The sequence below is a fragment of the Cryptomeria japonica genome, chromosome 9 (assembly GCF_030272615.1).
Source record: "Cryptomeria japonica chromosome 9, Sugi_1.0, whole genome shotgun sequence".
NCBI lineage: Eukaryota > Viridiplantae > Streptophyta > Pinopsida > Cupressales > Cupressaceae > Cryptomeria > Cryptomeria japonica.
In genome coordinates this window covers 239,382,361-239,400,003 of record NC_081413.1, presented here as the reverse complement: position 1 = coordinate 239,400,003, position 17,643 = coordinate 239,382,361, and positions in this window count along the sequence as shown.

Genomic DNA, 17,643 nt, shown 5'->3' with positions numbered 1-17,643 from the left:
AATCGGAGCTTAGGAAGAGTCTCCTTTTGAAAGCCTAATCCAGTGTTATCTTTAGGCTTTAATTCAGGCTACAACGGCTTGTGTCGTCCTTGCTTACAAGGTCCCAAAGCACTCTGACCATCATAGCCCATTTTTTGCATAATGAGAAGGCCTTTGCCATATTGATCTGTGGGAAGCTTAGCTTGTAGGATTTTCGTGGTGATAGGGTCTTTATAGATCCATTCTACTAAGTCCTCATCTCTGGTCTCCTCTTCCTGACTCTTTCCAAGGATAAAAGGCGTCAAAATGCATGTTGGCTTGACCAATGGTATTTGAAGTAACCTTTGAGGCTTACCATGAGTTCTAGGGGAAGTGGGTAGTTTCCCAATACAAAAGAGTTGGCTTAGATTGTACTCCCCGAGACCTTCCTCTGCCATTTTCATTTTTAGCTTCTCTTGCTTGGGTATAATGGTGTTTGAACTGGAAAGAGAGGTTGGACTTATATATGATGTGGATGGGATAGCTTCTCTATTGTTGGGAATGGTAATCTCTGGTTGATGGTTGATATTATTACAATATGCAAATGGATTTGCATCACCCAGGATTATAATTTCTACATAGTTATGAGGGAACTAAATACACTGGTGATAGGTAGATGGAATGGCTTGCATGGTGTGTATCCAAGGTCTTCCTAACAATAAATTATATGATAGAGGAAGGTCCATAACTTGACATATGATGTGCTTCACCACTGAGCCCACTCGGATTGGTAACACAACTGCTCCTTTTGACGAATGATCCGCATCATCATAGGCTTTTATTGTTATATTTTTGCGGGGGTCTACTGATTCAACTACATATCCCAATGATGTAACCAATTGTAATGTACATATATTTAGGCCTACTCCATTGTCAATCAAGACTTACTTGATCCTGTGTTGGTTGATAAATCCTTCAATATGGAGTGAGGCGTTATGAGGTTGCTGGAAGGATGTATTGTCACTTTCAGAGAAAGTGAGACATGGTGGTGACCTTAGACTACCAACCATAGCTTGAAATTGATTTGTGTTTAGATTGGCAGGGACTGACGCCTCTTGGAGAGCTTGATCCAAGATTGTTTTATGAGATGGGGATAGGTGCAACAGCTCTAAGATAGATATAAGTGCGGGCATTTTATCTAATTGTTCCACAAGGTTGTACTACTATGGGATGGAGGTGATGCCTTGTGGAGCTCCTTTAATGGTGATCTTGCTACGTTGCATAACAATATTGCAGGTATGTTTTGGATTTTTGATGGTAATGGTTGCAATTTGTTCATTGGCATCATACAGGTGATTCACAGTGTAATTATAGGAAGCTCGTGTATAATAATTGGTATCTGTGTTTCATCCTGAAGTGGAAGGACCCCTTTGATCTTGTGATGGAAGTGGATTTTTAAACATAAGATGATCATTATTTATGGTTTTTGGGTCGTGCCCTTCAATTTTAATCTCTCCTTGGTCAATAAGATCATGAACAAGATCTTTCAATCTATGACAATTACTTGTTTTATGCCCTTTCCCTTGATGGAATTCGCAATGTTCATTATCCCTCAACCATGGAGGTTTGACCTGAGGTTCGTAATTAGATGTTTTTGGTAAGGTCACCAAATTTGACGAGACCAATTGATGTAACACTATTTCAATTGGTTCCCCTAAGGGAGTGTATGTACGTTTTGGTTTATAATTTTGTTATATTTGCCTTGATTCCTCTTGTGGTATATTGTGTCCTTGATTTGGTGGGGGAGAAACCATGTTGTTCTTAGGAGGGGAGTTTTGCCTCACAAATCAGACCACAGGTTGTGCACTCTTGATACTCCTTGCATCTACAACCCCATCATTGACAATGTTTTTGTTTTTATTCCAAAAGTTAGGTTTATCACTGTTGAAGCACGGGCGAAGGGAATCTTTTGGTTCATTGTATATTTTGATAAGCCCCCTTTTTTATGAGGGCCCGTTCACATTTTAAACCCTGTGTGATCATGTCATTAAAAGACTCTATGCCTTTCATGTCTAAATGAAATTCCATTTCTTCGTTCAAGTTGCAAATAAATATTTCCACTAGCTCTCTTTCAGGTAGCTGAAGGGAACGTATGTTAGACATTTGTTGCCATCGTTGCAAGAAAGCTGAAAATAGCTCCCCTGGTTTTTGCTTGGTGTTACACAGATTTGCCATGGTGACATCGCGCTCTATGCTATGGGAATAATGTGCAATGAATTTCTGGACCAGTTCTTCGAACATCCTAATGTCGCCTGATAGTCGAGAAAACCATTGTGTGGTTGTCCCTCCCAAACTCTGAGGAAAGAGGCGCATTAGGTATGTGTCTTCGTATGCCACTTCTAGGAAAGCAGAGTGAAATTCCCTGACATGATCATGAGGGTCTCCTTTTCCCTGATACTTTTCAAACTTAGGTGTTTCAAACCCTCATGGAAAAGGTGGCATATGTAGATCCTATCAAAGGGATAGGGACAAATATCATTAAGTGAAAATTGGTTTGTTTTCACACCACTATGGAGTTGTTGGGTGAGATTCTCAACTTGTTGCCTCAACATGTCAATGTCATTTGGAGGAGGAGGTGGTGGGGGATTTCCTTGATGAAGGTTATATCTGAAGTGATCTCAACCTCTTCCATCCTCATTACGACTCTGGTGTTTTGATTCTTTCCGTAATTGTGTCATATCAAAATCAGAGGGTAGTTTGGCTCCCTCTTGGGAAAGTCTTAAAAAGTGAGCATCAGCATTGTTCCTAAAGATCTCATCAAAAAGTTGATTGAAGAGGGGGTTGTGTTGTTCCCTTTTGATTGCTTCAGGAGTGGGTGTACCAGGATTTTCCTCATTTGTGTTTCCTCCAAGGGCCTCTTGGAACTCATTGAGATTTTCCTCCTCTTCCTCTTCGATTTCTTGTTGTCTAGACCTTAATCTAGTTTGAGCCATGTTGAAAGTTGTTTGTTGAAGTTTGGTGAAAATGATGATGAGTTGATGATGGAACGAGAGATAAATGTTTGGTGACATGTTTTGTATATGGATCTCTAGCAATAAAGGTGGATGTTACCAAAGTCCTTCTATGATTTCTTGTTGTGTTTGTTGACAATATTTGATATGATAAGGTATAGAGAGGTCTGAGATGTGTTACAAACCAAGCTACCTAGTAATGAGAGGATGCACTCATATAATAGTTTTAACCTGCATTGAAATGCCTCTTAGGATGAGTTTATACTAGATGTTGAGACACTCTAAAAAAGTGATGTGTTTTGTGTTTGATTCAAGCAATATTAAAAAAAAAACTTTAGGACAAGACCTTTTATGTTTTGAGAGTTGGAATGGATGGATGATGTATGAATGTGAGAATGGATGGAATGTTTAAACTTCAATAAAAACTTTGTGTCACATATGGGACAAATTCTTCTTCTTCTTCTCTCTCGGGGGTTGGTGGTTCTTCCCGAGCTATGTTGTATGTTATGCAAATGTCTGGAAAGAAGGCAGGATTGATTTTGCCTCCCTTGTTTAGCTCAAAGCTCTATATTGAGTAAAAGCTCTGTGGTTCAAAGACTCTTGATCAAACTCGTTAGATTTTCCTTGAAGATATAGATGCATGTGATGTAAAAAGGCTCTATGGGAGACAAAGATTTGTCTATTGAGATAGAAAAATCTCCTTCTTTTGATGAAAGCCTTTTACCTTAATGGTCTTTGCTTCAAATTGATATGTTGATGAGGATTCCTCTTTCTCAAAATGTGGAGGATGGTCACATAGTTTTGATACCTTGTTTTTGCACTTTGTTTTGATTTTTTGCCAAATGGTTTTGAAAATTTTGTGTTGGATGAATACTAGTTTTTTATTTGGTTTTGATTTTTTTTTGACAAGAAAACAGAGCAAGCACACAAACACAATAATGTTGCCCCAAAAGGCACATATAGGTGTGGGTTTAAATCAACCCAATCTTTTGAACTTTTTGACCCTTTTACAAAATGTTTTTGAGTATATTTTTCCAAAAAGCCTAAAGTCGGCTCAGTTTATCACTGGTCTTGACACAAAATGAAGACACTTCAAACACACTTTATCCCTAAGGTGAAATGGCTAGTTGCGATAATTTCGGCCCACATCTTGATATTTCTTCAACTTTGGTACTACATACCTTATGAATCCTGTCGTGGCAGGTAAGGATGTGATATACTAAGTCTTGCACGAGCATAATAAATAGATGATCCCTATGATGGGGGAGTCATCGCTTTTATCAAGCCACAAGTAGCCTTTCAAAAATCTATGTTTCTACTCAAGGAAATATGTATGGTGAGTATATTGGGAGCAAAACCATCTATGCTCTTGCACTAAATTTATCACAAATATCCTCAATCAATAGAATGGGTGGGTTTCTACATAAAAAGGTGTTTAGTAATTTTTTATGTTTTTGGACATAAGTTCATTCTGCAGTGACTCACTTAAGAGCATTGTAACTTGTGGTGGGGCCCATTTGTCCTTTCGGCAAGTTACACTGTAGGAACAGCTATACCCAAGGCTAGAGCTTTCACTCACACCTGATTTCTATAGCGGCTCGAAGGATTTACCACGCGAGTTCATTCCCAAGAGTGATGTATCTCTTGGCAGGCCTCTCTTAAAAATATAAAATTTGAGTGTTACCAACACTTTTCTCTTGCACCTAGGACCACGAAAGCCAAGGGAGAGGATAGTGTGTGTTAGAAGTAGGACCACTCAACCAACTTGTGCACAAGTGTGCCAATCACAAAAAGCACTTGTTCTTTTTAACTTATTTTCATTGCAATGTGATCTAACTATTGGGAGATGTTGCTCCAACAATCATGGTGTTATTTTTAACTTCAAAGGCAAAATGTTTTGTAAAATAGGAACTTGAAATCCTGGCCAACTGAATTGAAAAACACGTTTGTACTTGAAATAAAATCGTTTTTGGAACTTGAAGGAAAAATGGCTTGTTCTTTTTAGTTTGCCCAAAATGAAATGTTGATTGTGAATTTCCTTAAGTTGATGCAAGAAATGAAAGTTGTGTGGTTGATTTTAAGCACCAAAATAAAATGAATCCTAACTTGCAAGAAAAAAATTTTGTTGGGTTTATGAGTTTGTGGTTCTTTTTACCTTTGACCAATGAAATTTTTTTTAAGAGCCCAAACAAATGTGTGATTCTTTTTAAAAGCCCAAATTTGAAATGTGAAGTTTAATTTTAAACCAAAATAAAAAGTGAATTCATTTTTAAAACCAAATTTGAAAACAAGTTAGTAAAACAAATAAATCTACTTTTTAATCTAATTTAAACCTGCACAAAAGAGAAAAAATAGTCAGTAAAATCCGCCTATTCGGTGGGCTTCTACAAGCCTAATTTTTTTGGTTTTTCGGTTACAAGGTATTTTTGTACAACTCTCTATTACAATAGTGTTACTCTTTGTGGAAACAAAAGTATTATTTAACACGAAAGCACTAAATAACCAACAAACGCCCCAAAAGAAACACGAAAGCGTTACAAGAAGAGACAAAAGCGCTAAAAGAATTATGTCAGACAGAATTAATTTTGTAAAACAGAGAGCTAAAAGCGCTAAAAGAAGCTACAGTAGCACTATTTAAGGGTCAATAGCGCTAAACGAAGGTCAATAGCACCAAATGAGAGATAATAGCGCTATTAATATGACCAATAATGCTAAAGTACCCAGTTTCAAATGCGCTAAAGCATGAACAAAAGTGCTAAAGCGCAACCTGTGTGTCAATTCAAATCATGAAAATTGTTAGTTGTTTAAAAATTGGTTGCTTTGGATTCACGTCGGATTCACCAAATGATGTCATGGAAATAGGGAAAAAGCAACAACAAAGTTCAATGTTAATGAGTTAGTTTCAACCATAAAACTAAAACAAAGAACTAAAAACCACTCCAAACATATCAAAAGAGATTTCAAAAAGCATGAAAGAATTTTAAGAAAAACAAAAGAAAGGAGAAGAGCCTCCCTAAGATGCTTCCATGATGCCTTTTGATGCTTCTCCCTTGTTTCTCCCCTCTCCAAGTCCCAAATGAGTGTAGCTCTCAGCTTTTAGCACTAGCCATGGATGCCATATGGAGATTCAAGATGGTTGGATGTGATAAACAAATGCTATACAAGCATAGATAGTGATGCCATGAAAAAGCTCTATGCTAATACCAGTATAGCAACAATACTCTAATGCTTCCTCATTTTCTTCAGGATAAGGGTTCTATTTATAGAAGAAATGGGGAAATGAAGGGTTAAGATTGAGCAATCTTAACAAGGGTTAGGATTGAAAGATATTCAATCCATGTGAGACTTTCAACCCAATCCCATGTTGACAAATGTCACCATCAGGAGGCTTGAGAGGAGAGATAAGGAGCATTAAATGCTTGAGGGGACATGATGGTTACCCTAGGGGGTTGGGTTAGGGTTAGGTTAATGGATATTTCTTTTATCCAAGGGATAAATGAATGTGCAAGGCTTAAATGGTTACCTTAGTCAAAGAAATAAATGTTTTGAAGAGACCCATGAGTCAAAAGGATGGTTAAGTTAGAGGAAAGTCTCTAACCAAAGGTAAAAGCTTTGTTAACCATAAATGGTTATGTAAGAGCCTTTAATGGTTTGGAAGACTTTAGAGGTTAACCATTTGAAGACATAAAGCCTTTAATGGTTATTGAAGACTTTGGAGGTTTTTGAGAATTGACTTCCTTTAATTTAGGAATGTGACAATGATTAGGATAGGATTAGGCTAATTATAAGAGTTGCAAGAATCTAGAAGGGATTTAAGCATGCAAGTGGATTTTGTGGGAGAATGCAAGTGGGAGGAATTTTGGGATTTTCAATTGAAGTAAAATCTTTTATTTCAATTAAATGGTGTAATTTGCATTTGGATAGATATTTAAATAAATATTAATTTATTTAAATGTGAATGTGAATTTTGGATTTTATTTAAATAAATCTTAATTTATTTACATAAGAAAAAGGAAGATAAAGCATTAAATGCTTGAATATTTTGAGGGAAACCATTAAAGGCTTAAGAATACTCTCGAAGGAAGCCATTGAGTTTGGAGACTTTAAGGGAAACCATTAAAGGCTTGAGAAGACTCTAGAAAGAAGCCATTTAAGTTTGAAGACTTTAAGGGAAACCATTAAAGGTTTCAAGTGGGTGAGGATAAATAGGATTTTAAATAAATAATTTATTTATTTAAAATAGTTGTGCAACTTGCATTTGGAGGAAAATGCAAGTGGGTGGAGGATAAAGGTGATTTAAATAAATGTTAATTTATTTAAATGTGAGAGAAGATTTAATTAAACAAATATGATTTATTTATTTAATTAATGGTCTGAATTTGGTTAAGTGAATTAAATCAAATAAATTGAATAATTTATTTAATTAATAGGAGAAGAGGGTTAAGGTAAATTAATTAAATATTAATTTAAATTATTAATTGATGGTTAAATAATCAAATAATTACTAAATATTCATTTAATTAAGTGGACGGATTTATGTGTCTACAATAATCATAATCATAAATACTCACACCATAAATGGTGTTACCAACTCTTAAATATTAATAAAAATACAACACATGAATGCACATGAACATGGCTAAGATAGAAACATCATTCACCACATAACCAAGGCAATTGACTCAAGGATTCGAACATTGCCTTGATGGCTATTTGAACAAGTGATCTCAAGACCAAAGGTGTTTGTCCTAATACGGGATAATGGCTAGGGTTAATTCAACTTGAGCCAATATGATATCTCCTTTACCACCATTGGGGATTGTTGGGCATGCTCAAACCTGTGAAGCGAGATGGAGTTGATGCTTGATACTTGCATAAAAACAAAACACAAAACACCTACACACACAAATATCAATATATACATCTGACAAATAACATTAGTAATCATGATCAATCCTCAAATACAATAATCTAAGCATGTGTTATTAAATCATAAACATAATACATTTTATAACATATACCCATCAAGAGATCAAGGTGAACTCACAATAATGGTTCTCAATTTTTTGCCACTTTTGACACTTAGATGAACATTTTTAAAATAATCTTCAACTTCCGACAACTATAATTTTTTTACTATTAAGAATTTCAAGATGATGTAAATTAGTGATTTGTAGCATTTTGTCTATAGATTCTAAATATATTTTTTTCAAATTTTTTTGAAGATTTTTTTTTTTTGAATTTCATCTCCCTCGAAAAGTAGTTTTTTACAGCGAACTACATTTTTTAAGAGTGATGTTCCTCCCAAAAGGCATAACTTTTTTTTTATAAATGATAAAAACTCAATTCTTTCAAATTTTGGTTTGCAACATCAATATCTAGGGCTTCCAGTTGGTTTGATAGTGATATGTTGAATATTTTTCATTTTTTTAAGTTTTGAAGTGCGACTAGTTATAATTCTGACATAGGTTTAGGTTTGAACAACTAACTTGTTCTATATATATCGAAATTCAATTTTATTTTTTTTGTTAGAAAGAAGACATCAATATGGAGGGCTTCTATTTTTTTTATAATTTTTTTGAATTAGTTTCTTATTTTTTCCAATGCGTTGAATAGAGAAGTTCATGTTCAGTGAAAAACCAATATTTCATAAAATTAAAAAAATAAGATCATAATAAATTCACAATGTAATAAAATTATACTCATTGGAAAGCTTACTCCGAGAACTACCATCTTATATTTTTGGGTTATCAAGATTATTTAATTTGAGCCTTGAACCAGAGGTTTGAAGGCCAAAATTTCTCAGAATTTTGAAGAATTTGGGGAGAGATGTCAAAAAAGGGTAGTTTATACGAACAGGGGTTCAAATGAAGGGTGTTCGCTCAAACCATAGGGGGTTTAAATCAACCCCCCTTCGTTCGAACCCCCTAGGTAGAATAATGGCACAAACATTCACATAACAGCCTAGTTCAAACGAACCTGACCTTTTGTAACAGTCGACGTTCGTATGAACCCCAGCCAACCCAAATTTTTATTTTTTTAACATTTTACTATGTCATATAAATATAGATATTTTTTTCATTTTTTTGAACACAAATGATCAAAATAATTTTCATTTTTGAATGAAAGAAGACATTTGAAAGTTATTTTGAGGGCAATAATTTGAAGGTTATTTTAAAAGCATGGGGAACAAGAAGAGAAGGCAAAATAAGACTTCAAGGAATTATTCACCCGAAACGGAACAAAGATATCAAGAACAAAGAAGGCAAAGATATTATGATGCAAGTATGTATTTTTATTTAATATCTATTTAATTTTATATGTATTGTGTACCGAAAATTATGTTTATTTGATAGTATTAGTTAAATATTTTCTATGTAATAATTTTATGAAAATTATTTTAATTTAATTTATATAATAATTCTATCTTAATTAATTCTAAATGATCTTATTTTTATTAAATAAATTGGAAATGGTAGGATTAAAAATAATCTTGTTTTAATTAAAAATAATTTTGTTTTGATTTGAAATAATGTGTGTATTTGCATTTGAAATTGCATTAACCTGTTTGTTATGTAATTGACATTTTCTCTGCCCCCTTAAGTCCATTTATAATAAATAGTTTTAATTTAAAATTTAGATCTTTAGGACCCTTCTATTTCCCATTTATAATTTATAATTTAATTTAGATAGACCATAAATATATAATTTAATTTAGATTTTGAAACCAAGTGTCTTTTTAGTTTAGCAAACACTTCAATTGGTGCTCTAAAATTAACAAACTTGTCTTTTGTGTCTTGAGCAATAGGCTCTTTTTGTTTTATCCTTAGAAAGGGGCCTTCCTCCCGAGTAGCCCTTAAGGCTCGGTGAGAGGGAATGACCCAAAGTTGTAACAAGCTAAAGCCAAGTTCTTCCAGACCACTATAAATAAAAGTGATTGTAATGAAATTTAAAAGCAACAGGTGCTGGAATGGCATAGTGAAATTAACTCGCCGGATCTATGCCCACCTAAATGGATGCCCTTACTAGTGCCTTTTTTGTGTTAGAAGCCCAAAACCTTCTAGTTGTTGGGGCAGAAGGTCAAACCTCTAGAGCGGCCCACACACATACGGTTCTTAGTAGAGATACAAAGTTCGCCACAGGGAGTTTTCATGGGGACTGGTGCTTGGCTGCCCCAGAGAAGTGAATGTTGTGGAGGGGAACCAGTGGGGTCAAGCACCTAAGTATCTGCTCTGAATTGCGTAGCTCAGGGTAACCCCCAAGTGAGATTCAACAACTATTGTCCTGGCCAGCCCTAGGATTTGTGCTTGAATGATCAAAACAATGAAACACTTTTAAACAAACAAACATTGTGTCTACTTTGTTTTCAAGTGTATGCAAAAATATTTCACATTATACTTGAGTCCCCTGAAGACCTATATTATGTGATATTAGGACCTATTATATGCGATAATACCTATCTTAAATATGACATAATAGAACCTCTTATGACATAATAGGTCTTATTATGACTTAATATGACCACTTATGCAAAAACATTTCACATTATATACTTGAGTCCCATTAAGACCTATATTATGTAATATTAGGGCCTATTATGTATATGATATTAATGACCTATTATCGCATAATTTAGGTCCTAATATTACATGTAATAGGTCCTAATATTTGCATAATATAGGTCTTAAGGGGACTCAAGTATAATGTGAATTTTTTTTTCATACATGGTCATATTAAGTCATAATAAGACCTATTATGTCATAATAGGTTCTAGTATATCATATTTAAGACCTGTAATCGCATAATAGGTCCTAATATCACATAATGTAGGTCTTAAGGGGAGTCAAGTATAATGTGAAATGTTTTCGCATGTGTGGTCATATTAAGTCATAATAAGACCTATATTATGTGATATATTAGGACCTATTATGTGATATTAGGACCTATTATGCAATAATAGGTCTTAAATATGACATAATAGGTCTTATTATGACTTAATATGACCACACATGCAAAAACATTTCACATTATACTTGATTCCCCTTAAGACCTATATTATGTGATATTAGGACCTATTATGTGATATTAGGGCTTATTATGTGATTATGGGTCTTAAATATGACATAATATAACATATTATGACATAATAGGTCTTATTATGACTTAATATGACCACGTATACAAAAACATTTCACATTAGACTTGAGTCCCCTTAAGACCTATATTATGTAGATATTAGGACCTATTACATGTGATATTTGGACCTATTATGTGATAATAGGTCTTAAATATGATATAATAGTCCACCTATTATGACATAATATTTAGGTCTTATTATGACTTGGAAATTTGGTTTCAAATTATACTTGGAATTTCATTGCATTAAAAATATTCTCTGTCATCTTAAATTATGTGCAGAACGGGCTCGAGAAGAAGGAAGTTCTCAAGTGGGAGTTGAAGAAAACGAACTCATTGAAGAACACATTATAGTTGAATAACATAGGGAGGAGCTTTCCCAAGTTGAACCAATGGAGGTCAAAGGAGAGGGGACAAGATCCTTACCTCCTACCGGTATGGATGAGCATATTGTGGATCTAGCTAAACAGGTGAAGAGAAATATTTCTTATAAAAATTTAGATTATTTACTTGAAATGGATGTGAATGAGTTGAAACGTCTCAGTGACGAACCTAGACATACTAAAAGGAGATCAATGAATAAAAGTGCAAAAGAAATAATGTCTCATTTCAATAATCTTGATACTACACTAGAGAAATCTCAATTGTTATCAATTGTACTTAATCATAAAGAGTTAATAGATCCACTGAAATTGTTGGGTATAGATACAATCCACTGAAATTGTTGGGTATAGATACAACAAGTCAAAAGAGGAAAACTTCTTATCTACAAAAATCTATTGTTGAAAATGTTAAGAAAGGTTTGGTGAACATTGGTAAAAAATCTCGAACAGTAGATAAGACCATTTCAAGAAGAGTGATGTTGACATCTTTAGTAAATGAAAGATTGCCTCAAAAAATACAAATCTCTTCACTGTCATCTGAGTTTGGTTTTAGTAGGACAATATCAAAATATGTGATAAGGAGAAGGAGTTTGAATGATACTACCTTAGAAGAGAATTGGGCAATTATGTGTAGAGCTCCTCGTTCTGATAGAATTGAAGATGTTGTTAGGAACTTGGTGACAATTTTTTGGAATCATAATACTCATCCTTCATCAAACAGTAAAGATGTTATCAAGCAAAGGATTGGCCCTGATCGTTATGATATCCATGTAAAAAATTGGTTAGACACAACAAAACATGAATTTTATATGTTGTTTACTATATCAAACCCTCATATAAATATTGGACAAGCCATGTTTGAAAGGTTAAGGAAATATTATGTGAAGGTAAACAAAGTCTTCAAAACTTGTTTTTGTCGTTATCACATCAAATTTGATCTATACTATCAGGTGTTTTGAAAGATTAGAGAAGATAGTGATGGTTATGAAAAAGATCCTCCTAAACGAACAAGTCAATTCATAGCATCCATCTTATGTAATAAATCAGATGACAATGCAACTAGTCAAATAGATTGCATAAAATGAATTTATGGAACATGTGGGGAGCTGGCTAAATTGCCTTTGAGAGATGAATTTTCTGACATGACGAAGATGGTAAATTGCAAGATTTATAAGTACAAAAAATTTGAAACACGATTTGGAAAGGAATCTACAAGGTTAGATTGTGTAGAAGAGGAGATACCTGTTGGAACACTTATGAAAAAAATTCGTAAGTTGATAAAATCATACATATGCCATGGGTTTTTTTCCAAGTGGCAAGCACAACAATTGCAAACATTAAGAGACACTTCCCACCTAGAACTATTCTATCAGTAGTGGACTTCGCAGAAAATTACTCTTTTGCATATCAAAAAGAGATTCAATCAGAGTATTACTTTTCAAAGAAAATCATTATTATAGTGCATGTGTGTTATCAACATGCACAAATGGATTTGGATGGTGTTCATAGTATATTTGAAAAATTTTTCATTAAGAAAGAGTACCACTTCTATATTAGTGATGATAAAGAGCATGACATATTTTTTGTACAACATTGCTTTCAAAAGTTTTTTGAATATTTGAAAGAGAGAGGCATAACAATAGTTAAACGTTTTGTTTGGTCTGATGGATGTGCGGAATAATTCAAATCTTTGAGGACATTTTATGCACTATTTAGATATCATCGAAATATCAAAATACTACATGTTTGGATTTTTTTTTAGAGTGGTCATGGAAAGGGTGAACATGATGGTGCAGGAGCTTGTATCAAACGTGCTCTAAGAAAGCATAAAATAAATTATACAAGAGATCGTATAGATGATGCACATTATATTGTTGAATGTTGTAAGAAACACTTTGTGCAATCTAATCATCCTAGTCCATCATCAGGAACATACAAGCCCATTCCATATAGAGTGTTTTAGAAGATAACTGGTACGCGATCTCTTTTAATGTTTTAAAATGTTTTTTTAATTTTTTTAAATGTTCAGTTCAAATGTTTAAAAACAACTTGATATGTATGTTCTTGTACACATGTACATTTCACAGATGTGGATAGAAGATCAATGCATGGATGCAAGAGAGTGGAGAAGACAAGAACTTTGCATTGTGTCATGAGTACAGATAATCACCCATTATCATTGTACACTAGGGATTAATCATGTTTTTGTTTTGATTGCATTTTGGAAAAATATGATAAATGCAAGAACCAAGAGCTTGGATATATCAGTGAATGGAATATTGTGCCACTAGATGCTACTAACACATACAAGGAAAATGAGGACGAAATCTTTAAGGACATTCCTTTGATTTCTATTGATTATGACCATATTTCCTGATTGATTAAAAAGGTATACATAATATTATATATATATTTCCTTTAAAAAATGTTGTGTGCATGTACAAATATTATGTTTTTAATCGAGTACATTTTAAATTTATAACTTGTTTTGAATTAAAGGAGATATTTTTCCAGTCATAGCAGAAGATGGAAATATAGAAGGTGTTAGTTATTATTTATTGTGTTGCACAAAAGAGAGAAAGAAGTTAACAAAATATGAAACGAGCGATGGAATGTCCTTTCCTACGGGTTTGAACTGATTTGAACGTTTAAATTTATTTATTTATTTTAAATGCACATGTGCACATTTTAATTTTTATACACAGCTTACACAAATTTTTAATTTCTCATTTCTTATACATGTATGCAGGCTCAGTTGTAGTGCAAGGGACATATTTCAAACAAGTTAAAATTGTTCAACATGGGATTCATTTCACTAAATACCAAATATACAACAAGGTATATCAGTATAGCCACTTGGTCATTATTGTTGGCCTAATTCTTTGTACAGTTCCACATCACGGGCGGTCTCAAAAGTGGAGACTAGATAGTGAAGATCATGAGAAAATAAAGTATTATTGAAAAGCGGTATGAACCACTTGATGTGGTATGAACTATTTAGTAACCTAAGTAAATGTGTTTGAACCCATGATTTGATTTTTATATAGCTTGTGATGTTAAATAATAGTACGCGTGTACATGTACAAAGTAAATTGTGATGTGGATGAGTTGAAAATGTCTTAAGGGGATGTATGCATAATTAGGATCATGTATATCTTTAATTTTTTAAATGCAGATGCATAATTTTTGTAAGTTATTAAAATTATTTAGCATGTATAAAGATGTATTCATTAGGACATGTGTGACATAAATTCATTTAATTAAAAATGCATAATTTGATTGAAATTTGATTTAAATTAGGACATGATGTGTAAACTAGGATACAAGTGTGTCTGTGTAAATTAGGATGTATGTGTGTAAATTGGGACATGTATGGAATTTGATTTAAATTATTTCTAGTACATTTTTGTATTTAAGTTTAAATTAGAATGTATTCATTTTTAATTAAATGCATTTACAACTATACATGTAATCTAAATGCATTTACAACTATTTGAAATTTTAATTAAGATGTATATGCACATACATTTAAACTCAATTAAATTCAATGCACATCTGTACATATTCAAATTCATTTAAATTCGAATGCATCTGTACACATGTATGAACATGTACATTCAATCTAAATTCAAAATATAATCATCTTTAATCTAGATGAACACAAATTCAAACATGATATATATTCAAGTGAACTAAACATTTTCTAAATTTCAAACATACATGATATAGATATTTAAGTATAATCAAACACATGTGTACACATATGATAATACTTGTACAATATAATCAAACACATGCATGTATATAAAGTATAATCAAGCATGCAAGTATTATCAAACACAAACTGTATAAAGTATAATCTAACATGCACATGATATAATTTGAATACATAGCAATATAAAGTAAGTCCAAGAATACAAGCTCAATATAAAGTAACTCTGAATACATAGCAATGTAAAGTAAGTCTGAATGTAGCAATACACATGTCTATGAAAGTCTATAATGTATATAAAAAGATAAACACATGATCTATAAAGTGTCAAATCAGCATGCATCATGTCAGCCACAAACAGAGCGACCGTCTGAGTGAGAGTCTTGGTGAGAGTCTGGATGTCCAATAGACCCCTGCAAAAGTAGAATTTATAATTAAATATTAAAAATATCTCTACATGTATGAATCTTATTTAAATAATCAAATAGACTAGTAAATTAAAATATATTGTAACACACATGTACATACAAAATCCATAACTAACTTGTCCACTAGCAGGTGTAGCATCGAAAGAATATCGCCTATGCACACACTCTGAGCTCAAACTAGGAGTGACATGAGGTAACTGTTGTACATACACGTGTATTTTAGGATTAGTTTGAACAATAAATGATACTTATTTAAAGTTATTTATTAAATCTAGAAATTATATGTACATCCTTTTAAAAATTATACGCTCATACATACCTGTGTATCAGGAGCCTGTATAGTCTGATCATCTCTTGTGATCATATCAACCACATCACTCATGCCGGCATATCTCTCTATGCCTGTACGAATGATTGAGGAGTGTAAGGGACTAACTAGATGATCGGGCATCGATGAAGTGTCTAATGTTAGTAGCATATCCATAAAACCAGTCTAGCTCAAACCTCATGGTTGCTCCTCAAATGAATCCAAACCCTCATCTATGATATGGACCTGATCATCTTGTATCTCCTCCTCTGCAAAAACAGAGTGATCTGTACGTGGGTCACCTGGAGCATATGTAGAGTGATGAGAATGTTGTGATTATCCCGGCGTATGCGTTGATGCAGTAGCATGCGTGTCTTTGAGAATCTCATCTCTAACAATAGCCAATGGTATCCCAAGTCAAGATGAAATGAAATGATATGAATGTAGCAGGTCCTCGAATAAATATTGTGACATTTGTACATGTCTAGCACCTCCTGCTATAGTTGCTACATTATCTAGCAAGGGGATGTCAGTAGTAACAGACTAATCTAAATCTAAAGCCACCTCATGACTGGAAGATACATTTGTGGATGATCTAGAATGTGGTCGGCTCATCATATATCTACCCAGCTTGTCTGATGATATGGTGGTTGTTGTTGATGTAATATCTTCAATCCTATCAATTGCTTCTCTCTAAGAATCAATCACAAGGTGATCCACTATGGGGGCAAGGGTTGGGACTATCGCCGAAAAATATCTCACCAACAAGATCCCTGTGTCTAGGTAGAGCTCTATCGTGCCTACGATATGCATCTCTATAATCTTGCCCCTCCCTTGTCCATAATATCTGGGAAGGTCAAGGTAGTTGGGTTTCAACTTACACTGAACCTCAGCATAGACCTGTTGTGCAAAGTATAATGGTGTTTGGTCATTATTAGGATAATGACCATGGGCAGCTAAGAAGCATGGGTAAATCAACCCTGCAACCTATGGATCAATACATCATGTCACCTGATATCCTCTCACCTTGTTCTTCTCTTGATATTGTATAAAACATCTATCCTTAATAGTTTCATTTGAGACTGCCCTCAACACGTCAGTGAAGGAATGAGGACCCCTCACCTTAGCCCTCAACTGTCTATAGATAGAATCTATAACATGTGGCAAAAATGAGGTGTGTCTAACAAGACGATCCCTCAATGACTATAAACTCTAAAAAATGGATTCGCATGTACTCTTGTACATGCCATCTATTTGTGGGTAATCTAAAACACCTCTCAATTTCCACATCTCATGGTCACTATGATGAAATATGGTACCTATATCAGGGAGAGGGTCTTGATCAGGAGCCTCTGGAGGTGGATCATGATCAGGAGCCTCTGCATGAGGATTCGAAGTAGGAATAGGTACATGGGGATCTTGATCCTCCATCTATCTAGGTAGATCATAAAGAAAATTTACGTAAGCACACACACATGAAGTGCATTCAATTTAAAACATTACATTAAAATCAGTGAAATCAGACAGAGAGAGATCATTAATCATGAGCTCATTAAATTAAATTTGTACACATGAATTTCTTGCATAATTCATCTATATGAAGTTCTTGCATAATTCAAATTTAAATAAATTATTTTAAAAAGAGTGAGATGGAGATCATTGTATATAAATTTATCTATATATCACATACATGTTTTAAATTATTAAA